The sequence below is a fragment of the Bradysia coprophila genome (genome assembly GCF_014529535.1).
Source record: "Bradysia coprophila strain Holo2 chromosome X unlocalized genomic scaffold, BU_Bcop_v1 contig_173, whole genome shotgun sequence".
Lineage (NCBI taxonomy): Eukaryota > Metazoa > Arthropoda > Insecta > Diptera > Sciaridae > Bradysia > Bradysia coprophila.
The window spans coordinates 4,390,355-4,408,383 of record NW_023503302.1 but is presented as its reverse complement, the minus strand read 5'-3'; the positions used below and the strand labels follow the sequence as shown (position 1 = coordinate 4,408,383).

The window sequence follows — 18,029 nt, the reverse complement described above, 5'->3', positions numbered from 1 at the left end:
GTAGAACCAGAATGTGGACTCAACAATTATTTTAGAGTGCATTTGCATATTATGTATGCACTTTTATGTCGCTGATGTGTAAAAAATTCTTTCAAGAGGTTGCCCATTAAACGCGGCTTGTACAGTGTGTTGCGATTTGATTTTGTTTATTTAAATGAAACAAAAAAACAAGTACGACGGAATTGATTCTTGCAACTTCAGCGAGTTTAATCCGTTCTTCACTGTTGAGATTCATTGTTCCGTTGATAATTCGAACTATTTATAGTTTTGCCTTGATGTTTAAACCGAAAAGCCGAAAAAAAGTTGCGTTTCTTTGACAAAAAGAATAAAATGGCAATCATCAGCTGCATACACTCTAGTAGAGATAGTCAAAAAGTATAGAGTTGTATGCCATTTATATATTGTGTAGCTTAAATTTCCAACTGGAAACGTTAACTCAGAGCACACACTGCCCAACATGGTCTGACCGGCCAAGGCTTGTCGTGATATATGCAATTCGATGTAATGTTGGATCAATGTTATTTTTGTAAATACAAGGTTAAGCTTTGTATTCATTATCTTCAAGTACTTGGGCTCACTATCAGAACAATGTTTTTCTATAAATTCAGGCTTCAGTCAATTTACCGATGACAATCATATCAGCAGCTTTAGTATCAAGTCTATTACTTCACTTGATCGAAGTATAAATCTTTTAATTTAATTTTTTATTGGCTCTTGCTAATTAATTTAGCATTATTCAGAGCTTGTCGGTTACTACTGCAACCGTATCAATAACAAATGATAAAAATCCGTCGTGGACATCTGTTGCTTCATGTATGCAGACTACAGACATAAAAATTTAGCGAAACTGGTGGTCATTCAATTTGAGTAATTAAGAGCGTTCCAAGTCAGTTAAACTACTACCAATTCCAGGATACCATTACGATTACTTTACATCGTACGAGTCGAACAATACCGATCTGAGTATGTCAATTTTAAGCTCTAGAATGTATACAATATCGATGTGAAGACGGTAGACATCAGACGAGCTCGAATGCGTCTCTACGAAATGATTTATTTGGTTGGCGCAGTGTATTTCGCTATACCTTTCAATGAATGAACTTTAAAAGATTGAATTTTGTTTTATTGATTGCTTCGATTGATTGATTGCTGACTTGCAAGTACCAAAAGTACCGCGTTCGGTTGGCAAACAGTAAATCACTAGACCGCTATTACGGTGGTAAAGTCGGTTTTTGTGTGCAGATTTTATTATTAAGAACAATGACCAGCGACAAAGAACTTGAGACAATATTGATTTGACCAGAAAGGCTAATCTTTTGAGAATTTTTTGCGAAATTATTCTTCCATTATTTCAACCCAGCTCGGTAAGGTTATGTCTCTCTATTCATTCTTTGAAGGAATCGATTTAAGTAAAAAATAATATGTTTTTATGTTAAAATCTCTAGTCTAGTCTCTTCTAAACTTATCTTTCTATAAGTACCAAATCATGAACCATATTCACCGTATTCTTTTATACATTTCTATAGTGATTTTTGTATTCCAAGAAAAAAAGATTGGTAGACAAACTATCTACAACATTTCTCAGTTCAGCGTTAAGGCACGAAATGCATTAATTAAAAATTGAAAAAGAGTTTAAAAACCGAGTTTACATTCATCTGAATCAACTCAATGTTACTGTTTTTTTCTCAAAATATAAACCGAAACATTTTCACATTTTATCTCCGATTTTAATCCAATTTGATTAATCGCATTCTTTATATTATTTATAATAAATAAACAAAGGCACAACTATAACGAAAACAAAAACTTTTCTCTTTCATTGAACCATAGAGCACACAATCTTTTTTATTTTTATTTTTTCCATTTTGCGATCAAAATAAATTTGTTTAAAAAAAAATTTCAACAACAACAAAACCAAACAAAAAAATTCACCTAAGTCGATTTTATTTATCATTCTTTCGCGCACCAAAATCGTTCAACGTAATAAGACATTTTACCGTGACTTGAAGCGAAGGTAGTTTTGTGTGTACTGTTAAAAATTTCTTTCTCGTTAGCTGAAGTTGTTCTTTCTTTGGTCTGACTTGAGTAATGAAATGATTTTTTTTATTCGTTCTATTCGTTATAAGCTATCAATGTATATATTTATTTATATATTCATGTAAGTATGTATGACGTTGCTGTGCTCCAAGTAATTCAAGTGCATAATTCAGAACTACATTCCACTGATTTTTTTTTTATATTTTATTTTATAATACTTCACTCTGTATACGCAAGTATTTGTGAGTGTATTATATAGCGCTGATGTTACGACTGTGAATTTTGATGACGCATCCAAAGAGCAACGTTTAAACATTGAGGATTTATATCGTTTGTAATAAAAAAAAATTAAGCAAAAACTAATAAGAATTCTGCAAGGTAGGACAAGTAGAGTTGTTAGCAATTTGTTTAATAGACAATTGTTTAAAAAAAATTGTATCGTTGTGGAGTGGAAACAAAAAGCAATCTGACACAGGCTGGCCGTTAAAGGCATAGGAAATGTGTTGATGCTGGCTTAAATGTCAGCTTGCTGGGTCATAGGCTTCGAGTAAGAAGGATCCGTACTTTATTTTAATGACAACGGAAATAACCTCTGGACTGAATTGTTAGTATCTGTGCTATGTATCGGATTGTACATATTTTAGATTTTAAAGAAAAGAACAAAATCAGATCATTTAACACAGCAGCACAATTTTTGTTTCAAACAGAATCCACATTTAAAGACCCACAAATTTTGACAAAATAATTCATTCAACCGCGGCAGAGTAAAATAAACCAGGCAGGAGCGGTTCAGTTTCAAAACGTCAAATAAGGGACCTAATACACTGTATGAAAATGAACTCAAATCAACACTGACATAAATTGAAAAATTTTATTCGCAAAAAAAATGGGGCTACTAGATTATTCAGGTCCCTACGTGTTGAATCACGACAGAGTAAAATTAACCAGGCATGAGCGCTGATTTGAGCTCATGCCTGGTTAATTTTACTCTGTCGTGATTCAACACGTAACCACCAACCACTAACAAGTAACAATAACCATTCGATATCGTTTTTATAGCCAAAGAGAGCCATCGTCAGAATTCCTTGTAGTCCTTGGTAAAAATAACAATTTTAAAAATACAAAAACTGTATACTCACGCCCAGCAGGTAATGAACATATGCTCTTGGAACTTTTGAGATTTTTACTTTCACCAGGGGTTCTATAGTTCTAGGAAAGGCAAGACAGTCGACCACGATGCCATTACTTATTTTTAGGAACTGACGTCTGGTTGCCTCAAACTAGTTAAACGTCCAAAAGTCCCGTAGGAAGAAAGAAGTAGGCATGAAGATTAGACCTTTCCACAGAAATAGTTTTTTAGGGTACCGAAACCATTGAAATTCCAGAAAAGCTTACAAAAAGACAGATCGTCAATTACGTCCAATTATAGAATTTTCAATAATTCTCGAATAGAAATGAAGCACAGAAGACAGGGAAAGCAGTAATGCAATATCTGTGCAAGTAACTACTTCCGTTTCGCGAGAAGCGAAAATCTGTAATATACTGTGATCTACAGTCTATAAAATGACTATACATCGTATGGTTAAAGGTAAATCCTCATAAATATTTAGCTTCGTTCTGTTAAGAAAACATAAAATAAATGGTGATCGAAGGACAGGGTTGTCTCATATAGATATAACCTAACCTGATATTTTCAGATTGACCTGACCCGTAGTAACAGTCTGTAGTACGTACTTTAGTATAGATTTCGTATGTATAATAAATTGAATTCAATTGAAAGTGCATGCCACAGTGGCAACTATATTTCCACAGCTGTACCGGAAAAGTTTTATATTTACTTTGAAAGACAATCGCTGTACCTGTCCATGAAAATCAGTATACACAGATTCTTCTGTTTTCAATATAAATTTATTTAACATTAGTTTTGATCGGCGCAGTAGGATCTTCCAACACTCAACACAAATTTAAACTGGTTCATTAGTAAGATTTGTCTGTTGATAATTAAAATCCATTTTCAGATTCTCTCTATTAGATATTCAATGCATCTTAATAAATCGTTGCTTGCTTTTAGCGCAGAGTCTTTAATTAAATATCGATGTAAATTGTTTCGAACTTAATTTACTTTAACCGGTATATGTGATAACGCTGTTGTAATCCAATATCATAATTACTAACAGAGAATTAACAGTATTGTTGTAAAACTTACACTTCTGAAACGTCAGCACAGCTGAAACGCTATACAATTTTGTTGCGTTCAATCAATTCTACAGACCAAACAGACCCCATATTCAATGCGCGACAATGCTGTGATACGGCTAAATACATACCTGAAATGAAAAGAAAAAGTAAATTAGAAAACGTGAGAATTATGAAATAACTATAATCAGTGTACCCTGATGCATTCGAATGCATTTCCTGTTAATAGAATTGAATAGTACAGAAAGTCTAGGGATAGAATGTTAGCTATTGAGATAGGTTGAGTGATATGGTAAATGTTAAATTGTCTTGAAGCCGTAGATTTATTGGATCGAGCGTTAGTGCAATCAAGGCGGATTCCGCAACGATCGCTCAACAACGGACCATCAAGCAGAGAGTGATATGACTACACTTATGAGAGACAAGGTCAGATTTCGAAACATAATACCCTAGAAATCGACGGAATGATATTATTCCAGAGAATTTCATGAATATTGAATATGTAAGTGCTGAGTTCGGTCTAAAAGTCAAAGAAAAAAAGACCAAATACATGACAATTTACTAATGCCAGACAAATGGGCTCTATACGCTGGGGGTGAATGTTTTTTTTTGTTTGCTTTGTTTTTTTTTACCTTATGGGTTGCTAGTCAACAGTAGTATCGAAGATAAGTGTGACATAATTTTTGAACACCCCCTATTTCCTATTGGAAAATAATAGTGGATGGGGTCAAAACTAGAAATAGGTTGTACTACCCGCTTAAGTAAGAAAGTAAGTCATATCAGTGTGGTGCTATGGAATTCAATATGGATATGTATAGGGAAAGGCGGTTGGCGTTATCGGTTATCATCACGGACATTTAACAGCGTGAAGTTTTCCTGAAAATAGAGCGCAAAGGATGAAGTACTGAAAAAATTTCCTTTAACACACAATGAACCCAAGTACAAATTCTCTATGGATTGTCCCGCAATTAAATGGTTTTCTTAGAATTTTTCCAGTTTTCAACCTAAATTTCGTTTCACTTATTTGAAAAGTGTGCCATTTTTTCCAGTTAATTTGAATTATTTCGCCGATTTTTTTCAGAAATAGTTTGCAATCTTGATAAGCAAAAATTGAAAATAAAATTCAAACGCCTTCGCCTACAACGAACAGCGTTCATTGAACAACAACACACATGTACATACTCTCTACAATAACGTTCTGGTGAGTGATTGCCCAAGAGAATTAATTCTCATGTGCATTACTTTCGTTAGTTATAATAATTGTGCTAGTAAAAGTAGCAATTTAATTTACGTTTTCACGATAACTTACAGTTTTGATTAATTTAATTACGGTCTAACTGTTACATGTTTCAGTTCTATGGCTTCGATTCAGATAGAGATATTAACGATAATTACAATCCACACACAATGCAAAGGTACACTTTATGCGACGACATTATTTAATAAACATTAGGCAGACTACTCGCATGACTCAAAGTAGCTGAAAGAGTATCTGTTTCGCTTGCATAACATATCGAGAGATATAAGGGAAAATATGACTAGCAACATTCTGATGTGCGATTATGAATAGGTCAATTGGTTTAACTCGAACGTGCAAGGCTATAAGATAGGTTTTGTTTCCAGCATAACTTCGTGAAGCCGTAACAGTCAGTGTTACTTTATTACGCAATGATGAAATACTTCTACTTACACCATTAGATTCACCGCATATAATCATAACATATTTAATGAAATTAGGATAATCTTTCGCAATCTTGCGAACAATTTTCAAAAATCAAACTCAAACATTTACATTATTGCTTTTTGCCTCCCCCGACGAAGGAATACCATTACATATTATATCTGCAAACTACCTCCACTCTCCGTTCTCAGTTTAATGTATGAAAACATTCAATATTTCGAGTTTGTTTCGCTAAAATATTTAAATGAAACAACTTTTCCCCGGGTAAAATTGTTGTGCATATGTTTTCGACTTGAAATTTTCACAAAAATGAATAATTTAAAGAAATTCTATAAATTACACAATTCCGTGAGGTAGCATGTATCGTATTCGTATATATACATATTGAGTAGAGATTATCGAATTGTTGAGCGAAATTTCGCCGTCAACTTTGAGTGGGTAGTACATTATATTATACAACCAGTCAGTGGAAGTGATTCTAAGAATGGAAAAAGATTCAATGTTGTAATAGTACTGTTGTTTGAGAATTGTTTAACAGGGAAAAGTGGTAGTAAAGTTATCGATCGTAACATGACCACTTTTAGAGAGGATTCTGGACACACATAAGACTTCCATAGTTTTATATGAAAGATTCGTTCACGAAACATTCTAATGCTGGATTTCCACTTACACCATTTACACTCCGTTTGCTCACCGTTTACTTTTACAAAATAAAAGAGGGGTGGTTTTGCTGAACGTAGGCAAAGCGGCGTAAGTGGAAATCCAATATAAAATTGACTTCATCCCAGATCAATACACTTCAATAAAATCGAACATGTCGAAGTTTCATTCGGTTAACGTATAAAATTAACAAAAACACAAACCTGCAGCTTTTACAATCGGCTTACCGCTATACAAACTACAAAACCAAAACTATCACTCAGCTAAATAACCTATATGTGTGTGCTTCCTTATGTTTGTTGGAAGAAAAGAGCAAACATCCATTTAATTCACTGCATAAACAGTCGTTGTTGGTTTAACTATTCCCTGAATGAACTGTGCTATACGGCTCTTAGTTTATCCTCTTTTTCTATTTTACTAATGACAACAACGTAGTATCACTACAAAATAAAAAATGTTTTCAGTGAAATGAGGGTGCGCTTTCCTTCAAAGAAGCTAACAATTATCCTTTCCAGAAGCATTGCTCTAGACTTTAGTATTAATGTATGACAGAACACATTTGAAAAATAGAAGAAAAAAACAAGAAAATTCATCCTTGCGGTTCTGTCTGTTACGGTAGACACAGACAGTTTAAATGGAATTGAAAGTGATGTGTTTGAAAGTGATGTGTTTGAAAGTGAAGTCGGAAAACCCATTAGGAACTATTCAGTATTCATAAAAGACGAATGTGAAACCATGCGTTTTTGCCATCTACTACACAAAAAAACAAACTCATTCCATCCGTTCCATCCATACATTAGCCAAGTAGGTGTCATGTTGAGTTTGTTGTCGTTATGTTGGAAGCTTTTGAGCTTTCAACGTTTAACTTTACGTGTCTACGCATCACAAATTAATTTTCTTTTTCTTTGTTGATTGCCTAATTACTTGATTGAATAGAAGAATCCTGGGTTTTGAAGTTTGGTTGAAATCGTTTTGGGACTGGTTTAAAACGTTTAAAATTGTGCGCAGACCGCCAATTTTCGTATTGCCGAAAATGTCGATGACAATAACTGATTTACAAAATGTCAACTGAACTGAAACTGTGCAGCACAGTTCTGTTTTTTTTGTGCCAACGTTCGTAACCTCTTCATATAAAATCTTGGGCTAGACTGTCAATGAAATCTTTCCAAAACCAATGAGAAATTTTTTCGGGAGAGGTCTCAGATTGAAAATCTAAAAACAATCACTCAACCAACAGACCCAGCAGTTTACCACCGCGGTGTCGATTTTTATTTTAGTTTAGTTAAACACTTTCCCGTTTTGCATTTTATATTGGCATGTAAATGTCATTGTCGCGAAATGACTGCTCTCAACCGCTTTTTGTTCCGAAACAAAAGCGGTCTAGCGACAAATTTCAGACCAAATTTCAAGTGAAACTTTTTTTAGCGAAAAAAATCGAACTCTAAATTTTTTTTAGTAAATTGGCCGAAAAGGCCTAATCCAATTTACCGATTTTAATCTTTCCAGTTGCGTTATCGAATAATTTTCGATATTCCCGGAATTGAGTTGGCATATTTTATATCGTAAAATCATTCGCGCTGTAATGTACTTTTTTGTCATCAAAATCTAATAGAAATTATATCTGTCGAGGTAGATGTATGTACATGTTTTTCTAACCGAAACCAGTTTATGTTGTGTGTGTGCTATATCAAGTATAAATAATTTGATAGGTTTTAAGGATTACAGCGAGTTGTGATGCTTGGTGCTACTGAATGGAAGGTGAACATGATTTCCAATACCATTTAAATAATCCAATGGAGTGCTAATGAATTAAAGTCCAAAATATGGCGCTTATTTCCAGCAAATATAGAGCCGACAGAATGGTGTTTTTTTAGGGAATTTAAGGTGGCTATTTCGAGCCTGAGGAAGGTCACTGTTTTTTTTTTTACAACTCGAGCTTCACAGTTTTAGTTGTCTTAGGATCTTTCTGCTGTTCACACTTTCTGTTGTTCCGTTTAATTATTGAGCTTATAAAAGGGAGCGGATGTTTACGAAATCTGCACTAGACCTCTACCCCATTTTTAATGCCGCCAACTGAACCTTTTCTTTAAAGAATTTTTTTTTGCCGAAAATTATATCTTTCGGCTGAAGTAAATGCAATTTAAAGATTTTTCCGTCGATTTTATCGTTATAATAGGATCTAATTCAAGTCTCCAAATAATTGGCGGTATGTACTACACATGTAATATTGAGTTGCCAAATAAGCACCAAACGACTCGTCAAGTGCTTGGATTGCCAAAATTAAAAACGAGACGGTATTGAAAGAAACTGTCAACCAATTACTTTTCCGTTGTTGGCACATAGACAAGTTTTATGTTGGAGGAAATTTTTGCAAACAAAAACAAATCTGGAATTATCAGAAACAACTTCGATGGTACCAACATTTTGGTTTATGGTGGTATAGTAATATGAAGAGTATCAAATTGATGGGAAAAATTTGCTATCGTGATTGCTAGCGCCTAATTATTACAAATCGACTACAACCGATGGTGGATCCATTTGCTCGATAATGTCAAGTATAAACTGACAATTAACGATGATGACGTTGATGAGACCATTAACGTTAACAAGCAACTCTTATGCATAATATTGACTTGCTTGTGCACATCACAAACAATGCGCAAAAGTGAAGCAAAACTAGATGTTAAAATGCATCTACAACGATCCTCCAGCCTACCCAACGAAATTAGTTTTGAGCATTTCTGTCATCCTCTGGCAAATGATGATGAATTAGTTAGATGCATTCAACTGTATGTTAAATTAGGGATTGTCGATTCTACGGAGCACAAAAGACCCCAGTCTACAAAAAATTCTAGTGGTCCATAGAACCACTGTTAAGACTATGGACTGAAATAATGTCAACTGGCGAAAAATTAAAAAATTAAAATTTTCGAGTAGCCTATACGGCTGACGCTATCAAAGTAAAAAGAAAAAAGTTACCACTGACATTGTGATTAACCCACAGGAGTCAAAACCTCTGTTCTTTCAGAATCACATGACGACCTAATGCTGAGGTTCAGCAGCTAAGTAAATGTTATTTTTAAAAAAAAATGAAATAAATTACCCAGAGAGATCAGAATTAATTGAGGAATAGCCTACCCCAAACTTTTATCCATTCGCCTATCAAAGCTGGTAACTTGTCAAAACTTACGTAATAAGAAAGATTACGTCTGACACGCACAAAGTGTAGTAAGGAAGTTATACATACATCTTGTATAAAATACGAGTGGCATGTTTCTTACCTTAGTCATCGTATATTATATGGAAATACGTGACGTGTGTAAGTGCGTATACATGCCTTCCTTACCACACTTTATACGTATCAGACGTAATCTTTTTTGCATGACTACAGGTGAACTTTTTACACTATCTTTGTAAATTTATTTAAATGCGCAAAAAAAGACTGCTCACAATAATGACGCAGCCTGTAAAAAAGCGATCTTTTCCAAAAAAAAAATTAAATTTACTATAAATAAAAATCATCTATTCTATTTTTCCCTAATGTGCCCAAAATGCAGGCGGCGTTTCCACGTTGTATAGCGATTGAAATTCGTTGCAAAAGATAGTCCTTTGATTTAGCCTCACCAGTTGCCTTTTTCATTAATGATCCCAATTTTTCTACAAATTTCTTCACTACAGGTGAACGAAATTCCATTCGGTAACTATACTTTACCGACATAATTATACCACTGCCAACTGCCATTCAATGAACAAATTGGGCTCATTTGTACGAAATTGGAAAAAAATCTTATCTTTACGAATGTAAATGTGTAAATTGCTTTGTACCAATAAATAGATGGTTCAATTAAGATGATTACGCCACTGTTTTGCTCATGATTGCACTTAATTGCACTTTAATTCTGGCTAATTTCGCAATTTCAATATTATCATGAATCTTGCCAATGTTTCACCTATTATTAAATTGACAAATAATATATGGCAATGCGGTTAATTGCCAAAATTTATTGATAAAAATAATAATGGAAAAAACAGTCCAATCGTACAACTATCGCACGCAGAATAATTAAAAAGAAAAAGAAAAGACATATAAATAGAAGCTGTTCAATTCTGAACTTAGTTCCAGTGAATTTCATTACACATCGAAATCAAGTATTTGTACTGTGTTCTACAAGTAAGTGAGAGCTTAGAAGTACTATAATCGACCAAGGACATTTTTTAAAATAAAAATTGTCAGTGTTTTCTACGGATCATTTCTATAGCTTAAGAAACTCCTCTTTCAAAAGTATTTTGATGAAGGACTTTTATTTCCCTATATCTATTTTTCAACAATATCAGGCACCGAAACCATGCGACCAGCATTTTGCCTTGCGATTGTATTTTGTGCGGTAATAGGTCTGGCTATTGCCGACTTCACGGACGATGGACTCAAACTTCATAATCGCTACCGTGTTAAACATCGTGCGCCAAAATTGTCTCTCTGCGATAGGGTAAGTTTTATTTAGGACCAACATTTTGTTCGGATAATACTTTTTGCTCTTGTTATTTAGTTAAACGCCTCTGCTGAAAGATATGCAAAGATATGCACAGTGATCAAGACATTGTATTGGCGAAAATATATTCGAAAACTCCGCGGGGACGGATGAACAAGTTGTTGCTCAAGCAGTAAAGAGTTGGTACAATGAGAGTTCCCTATACAATTATAATAATGGCGGTTGCTTAATGAAAACGGGTCATTTTACGCAACTGGTTTGGAAGAGCTCAGAGCATTTGGGCATTGGAATTGGCCGCTCTAAACATGGTGTGTTCGTATGTGCTCATTACGATCCTCGTGGAAATATTCAGGGAGAATTTAAACAAAAATTTTTGAGGCTCATCCATTACAATTCCTCGCAACTCTCTTGTGTTCAGCGACATCGAAACGAGAAAACAAGCTGGCCATCTATTGTTGCGAGTCTCTAACATGCAACGGGAATAATTTATGATAATAATTACTATTAAAAACAGCTTAATCTCTCGAGACATATAAAATAGGACTTTTCTCAATCTCAAACCCCATAATTAGTTAAAAACTTTTCAGCAAAACACAAAATACACTACTCTGTCAACAAACTCCTAACACACTAGTTTTGGGTTTTATCCAATTTTTGTTAAATACGATTTGGTCCTTATTACGCTATATGCCATTGCACACACACAACTTTTTCATTCAGATATGTTAGCACATTATATACACTGTGAACCGCACACATTACACAAAAACATTTCTTTTGAAAAAGTAGTCGTACGAGGAATGTACCTACATGTATAAAATACGGAATAGCCACTGAGACTCAATATAGTTTATAACACTGACTAGCTGGAAAGAGCATATTCACAGATAACATTAATATTCCTATCTCCAGCAGCCATATGGTCATAGAATACAATGAAGTACTATTTGTACATAATGTTGGTTTTAAGGGTTGTTTAGAGAGAGGTATATTTTGGAATAAAAAGGGGCCATTTTCGAGCTAAACAACAAAAAATTCCTTTAATTTCATTAAGGAAAACCATTAAAAAACAAGCTGTTGGTTAAAATTTATTTTTTGACCCGAAAAATGCCGGAATGAGACACGTACTCGTACGTTGAATAAATTAAATGAGATTAGAAAAGTTACAATTATTGAGCCATAACTTTTTTAATGGTTTATTTTGTGGCAAATTGAATTTAATTCCGAAATTTTTTGGCCCCACTTCTGACTCGCTCTCTTTCTATCATCCCTTGAAACGGATGAAAATTTATTCGATTGATGCTGTAACATTTTCATGTTTTGCTCGGCTCTTATAATAACCTATATGTGCATACATCACTATTATAGTAGATATACTGAAATTTACCCAACTAGACATACTGTTAATTATAACATGTGAAGTGGAACTCTTCTGCCCTTAAAATGGTTAGAATTCTAAAATTTTCTTAATTATCTGGTAAGGTGTTTGACCGAGAGTTACAGTAGCGAAAACCTGACTGTGAGTTGCTTATGGATACTTTTATGAACCGTAAGTTGTGTTACTACATTTCTAATACAACCAATTATCGGTTTAGCGATTTTATATGAAATACCAACAACCAGGATCACCATAATGCAACTCTCGTTTTTTTTAATTATTGATTAATTACGATGCCAAAGGATGAATCTTCAATATAAAAATTGTATTTGCTTCTTTTTGTAAGTAGGTTTCCAGCAGTAACGCCTCGAAATTAAAAGTACCTCCATTCCCTCAACTCTCGGTCAAATACCCTAGTACAAATTAATGACTTGAAAGTTGTTTCTCTCTCTCTCTCTCTCTCTCTATTTAAAAAGAAATTCTTGTGTATATAAATAATTGTTCGTTTGGGATCCTAGAGTGGATGCTAATGGGTCATTATCTAACTTAGATCACGAATGTATGTAATTACGTAATTAATTGCGCTATTGTTGGCATGAATTATTTGTTATTCCTGTGCGATTGACCGCATACATACATATTAGCAGGAAATTTACACTAACATTATCTTCGATTGAAATTGACGAATATCCGCAATTCGGGCATATATACGGAAACGGGATACGACGAAGTTATTACGAAATTACTTTGTACACAAACAAGCTAAGTAATTGAATTTGTACGATATAATATATAATATAATGATTCAATACAGTGCAAGCAACAATATTATGAAATTCATGGTTTCTCTAAGAAGAATGTATTCGAGTGGGTTTTACTATACTAGCAGGATATGATGCCTATATAAGTTTAATGTAAAGTAAAGCAGAACACATTTGAAAAAACTCATTTCAGGTATTTTTGAATCGATTTTTTAAACAAAATGGTTTTTAATATGAGTGCACAACTGACAGTTCAGCAGAGAAAATGTTTATTTCGTCTCTGCTCTCTTTAGTGAAATAACTATTCTGTCCCCTAACTGTCAATTCAATTTTTCGGTTGATTTTTTGCTATTTTTTTACAGACACGAAAAACGTAGTTCTAAAAATCGGAGGCAAATAACAATTCCAACTCGAGCGATTGCTTTTTTCATCAATCTAATGCTCGAAACGGGTTCAATCAGGAACCCGAACCTGATTTAGAACAGAACCTGAACTCAAATTTTAGGTTCGATCCTAACTTGACTGAATTTTCAGATTCAGTATTGACTTAAACTTAAAATTTTAGTTCAGTTCAGGTTCGAGTCTAGAGTTAACATATATATTTTATGGGCGATACTGGATACCGAGAGGCGGATAATCGTGAGGGACTAAGGATTCTTTAACATTAACATAAGATCTCAGAAGGAGTATCAGTGGATCTCCTAGGAATTTCACAGGATATTCTTTGTTGCTTTTTCATTTCCTCGAAGAATTTCCCAAACCACAGTAAGAATTTCTAAAGGAATTTTAACGTTTATCCGCCCTTCTCTGGAAACCTTATAATAGATATCACTCTCCGGACTATCAAAAGACAACGTAGAAAGTAAGCCGTGTCGTGGTTGCCGACATATAATCTTAAACCGAAAGTGAATTAAACCTTGACGTTGATGGTGCATTCACCTCCTGCGAGTATCGTAAATCTATCGTTAGATTTTGAATTTTGATCCTTTCGTTTTCATTTCGAAAAATGTTGAACTAATTTGCACGTCCATGTGAAGTGACTCGTTCCATCGTACGAGTCTGCTGAACAATATCCAATCCAATTGTTCGGTGTAAATCATTTTTTTCCCGCCGAGACAGATAAAGAATGGCAGCGAAAAGGAGTAACATTTAGGAACGAAAAAAAGAACATACATTCTTACACCGCACCGTAGAACGAACAAATTAAATATGTAAATGTGAAAAATGGAGATAAAGTACTTTTAAAGAATTTTCTTAAATAAATTGAGAGACTTAGTCTGACATTTTGTGCGAAACTTTTTCTGGAAAAGTTTTTAATTTTATAATAAAAATAATTGTCGTGTCGGTTGCTGCTGAATTGTTTCGAAAAGTTGATTTTACGATGTCTATTCACTCTCACACATACACTTAAAAATGACTGAAGAACACTAAACAGCTTGCAAACGAAGAAACAAACTTTGAGTGTACGAAACATTTAATTAATGTAATGTTCGAGTTTATAGTTAAAAATGCTGGATCGGATTCCTCATTAATATTCTGGCTGTAACGAAATAATAAACAAGTTGTGGGAGGACGAAATAATGTGGAGTATTCTCGTAACTACGTTTGGCACAAGAAAGAATTAAATCGAGCAATTAAAAAGCATTTGAAATGATAAGTGGCAAGACAAGCACCTAAATCAGATTGTTATTTTCTCTATATTTTGGTTTAAAAGTATTGACTGGTCCGCGACATAAGGACTCGAAGTCCGATAGTCCCAACCAAATTTCGGTCAATCAAAAGACCTGACCAACACAACAGTTGGGCCCTGGTATATCAAAACGAAATTTCAAACGTTTTTGCCTCGGTCAATTTTCCCAAACGAAAACTTTCAGGGCGTGCCTGCTGTATAAACTACACCCAAGAGTTAAAGTTTGTGTACCGAAGCAATATTACAATAACTTTCCACACTGATCAGAACATTAATGCCTACAATGGTCTTACGAATCTCTCAAATTATTAACATTGGAATCAAAATTACATCCCGATTATCACTGCGATTAGTAGTGTAGTCAATTAAATTTAAGGTAGCCACTTTAATCCGTTGAATGGGTTCATAACTTAGCCATACACCAAAATTCGGAATTAAGAAAATGATAGAGAAAGGAAAACGTTAAAGACGCATTTCGCATTCAATAACAACTTGCGAAGGGGAAGAGTTTCGTTTCACCATGCCTAGGAATATAAAGTATTATGGTGATTAGCGTTGACTGTGCTATTCAGGGAAAAGATTATTTTGTTGAACAAAACAAGTTGAACAAAAGAAATGGCAAAATGAAAATTATTTCCACGTTTCTTATGATGATTCTCTTTACACTTTTATCCGACGAAAATAATAACAAAAAAGACAACATCCAACAAAGGGAAGACTTTTTTTTAATGTAATTAATAACCTTGTTAAACTCAAATTCAAATTTTCACGTTAATCTGACCCATTATTCCGCGTGACATTATTCCGTCATAATTAATATTGTTAAATTGTGTACCTGTCGCAGTATATATATAATGTAGCACCATATACACGTAAAAATATACAGACAGTGTGTAAACAGATAGACGGACTCATTTCAATAAAATTTCGTTTAATTGAAGGGTAAAATATCATACAGAGAAAGTGAGAGAGATACTGGATTTTATCGTGAAAAAAAACGCTTTTACTCGAGAAAGAACCCAAAGACGCGTACGAAGTATTGTCACTTAAAGTTTAAAGAAACGGCTAGACATATGGTATTAACGATAATAAGTAATGACCTCTGAGTAGTGTTGTATTATTCAGTAAAATGTATGTTAAGATGATAAACGAAGTAAAAGATTTTGTCCTCGTAACGAGAGCTGTATGATGTCCAGTGTAATTTGTTCGATTCTGTAGAAAATGTACCAGTCCCCGTGTATAACTGATGACTGCAGTTTAGTTCTTGGTAAAATAGGTGTAAATGTTTACAAAATTTGAACCATTTCCTCATCAAAGAGTTGAAGAGTCTCCGAAGGATACATCTATTTTAATTCGACAGAATCGCACGGTTCGGTATATAGCCATTTGGTTTGTTTATATTTTTTGTCTTGTTTGTGTATTCTACCTTGGTACGTAAATATAATAATAAAAAGCAGTTCGACCTATCTCTTCCGAAAAGCGTATTAAAATTAAAAAAGAAAATGCGAAAAACATTTCAGTTCAGAATTTCTCTACTAATAAATTGTGGAAAAGGATAACGACACAAAAGAAAAACACAGCGAAAAAAGCCGAAAAATAAAATTGGTAGAAAAGTATAAATCATTTTTAATCAGATTGAGTCAATATTTATGAATCCATCAAATAAATTATAAAAATTGCTAGTCAGTAGGTATGTTGGGCTCTAGATTTTCGTTGGGTTTCATTCCCGATAAATTTGTTATTTTTTTCGACCATAATATATTGGCATATAAATATGTTGTTTAACAAAATTTATTAAATATGTTCGAGCTGTGTGAGTGTACATCCTGAATATTTTTTTTTATTACTAAGGAAAATAGCATGGTAATGCGTCTATTGTAATGTACAATACGTTCAAGTAATCCTTAAGCATGAGCATAGTTTCATGTATGGAAAACCAGCACAACCAAATAGAAGAAGAAAAAATTTAACGGATATAAAGTTTGTGAGCTATGAAGATGAGAAATCAAAAAAATGCTTGAAAATTTCATATTTACGCTACACAAAATGTGAGTTTGTTGTAGAACGGAATGTAGAGAAATGGATATACAACATCATCAATCATCTGTGGAAGCTTGTTCATAAACTACTATGGAATTTTGGATTTGTATTATTTGATCAACAAAAAATATAAAAATAAAATAAAGGAAAAGCCAGACAGTGTAATTTCACTCTGCCGTTTTGTTGAAGTATTTTCAATGAAAAATATTTGGAATAAGTGATGTGTGCACCATGGCGTCAGATTCACGCATCGCTGGCATCGACACATTGTTTTTTGTCTGTTTATGATTATTTGCACCTATTTATCTGATTATTTGTAATAAAAATGTCAATACTGCAAGCCAAAATATTTTGCTTTACAATATCTACATTCATTACCGAACGCGGATATTTGATGTTTGAGGAAATGAAACACAATCAAAACATGATTTTTCTCAACACGAATATTTACAACAACAAAAACTCTCAACGCTGAGCGTTATATAATCCAATACCAATAGCTCTAAACCTAAATTTTTATTACTATGGAAGTGAGCATGACATCTGACGAAGTACGTGCGATCACTCGCAACTATCATAAAGCGACAAGTGTAATTCCCTTGCGATTATAGTTATTTTCCTAACGCATACTAAATAGTATGTTGTGTTACAAGTATTGTAATGCTTTTTGTGCCACCGAGAATTGAAATACGACTCTTTTCAGCACTAATTTTAGTGTTGTAAAGTGACTTATTTCAGCACCCGTTTGATGTGATATTACAACACTCAACGCAGTGTTGATATGGAATTTGTATGAGTTGTTACAGCATTCGTTTGAGAAAATGCAAGGCAATGTGATCGATCAAATTTGAAGAGTGATTGTTTACAATGAAAATTATGATTTTTTGGACATTTGTCTATTTCAATTCTCGGTTGGCACAAAGCATGATGTGTTACACGTATTGTAATGAAATTTTTCAGCACACGACCTAATGGGGTCTAAACTCGGGTCTAGTGCTGAAAAAATCAACATTACAATACTTGTAACACAACAAACTATTTAACGAATGAGATGTTTCCAGCTCGAGCCGTAGGCGATTTTTAGGCGGTAGATTTT

The 18,029-nt window shown here is 33.8% G+C and overlaps 1 protein-coding gene across 8 annotated transcripts in view; it reads right to left on the bottom strand.

Annotated features, from left to right (window-relative positions):
- Positions 1-18,029, bottom strand: part of LOC119068226 (disks large homolog 1-like) — a 141,102-nt gene that overhangs the window by 53,131 nt on the left and 69,942 nt on the right. The window contains exon 1 of one of the 8 annotated variants that reach the window (XM_037171731.1): positions 1,933-2,016. The exons of the other annotated variants lie outside the window; for them this stretch is intronic. The gene's annotated coding sequence lies outside the window, so the exon portion shown is untranslated. Of the gene's footprint in view, positions 1-1,932; positions 2,017-18,029 lie in introns of those variants that run through there. 8 annotated transcript variants of the gene reach the window in all.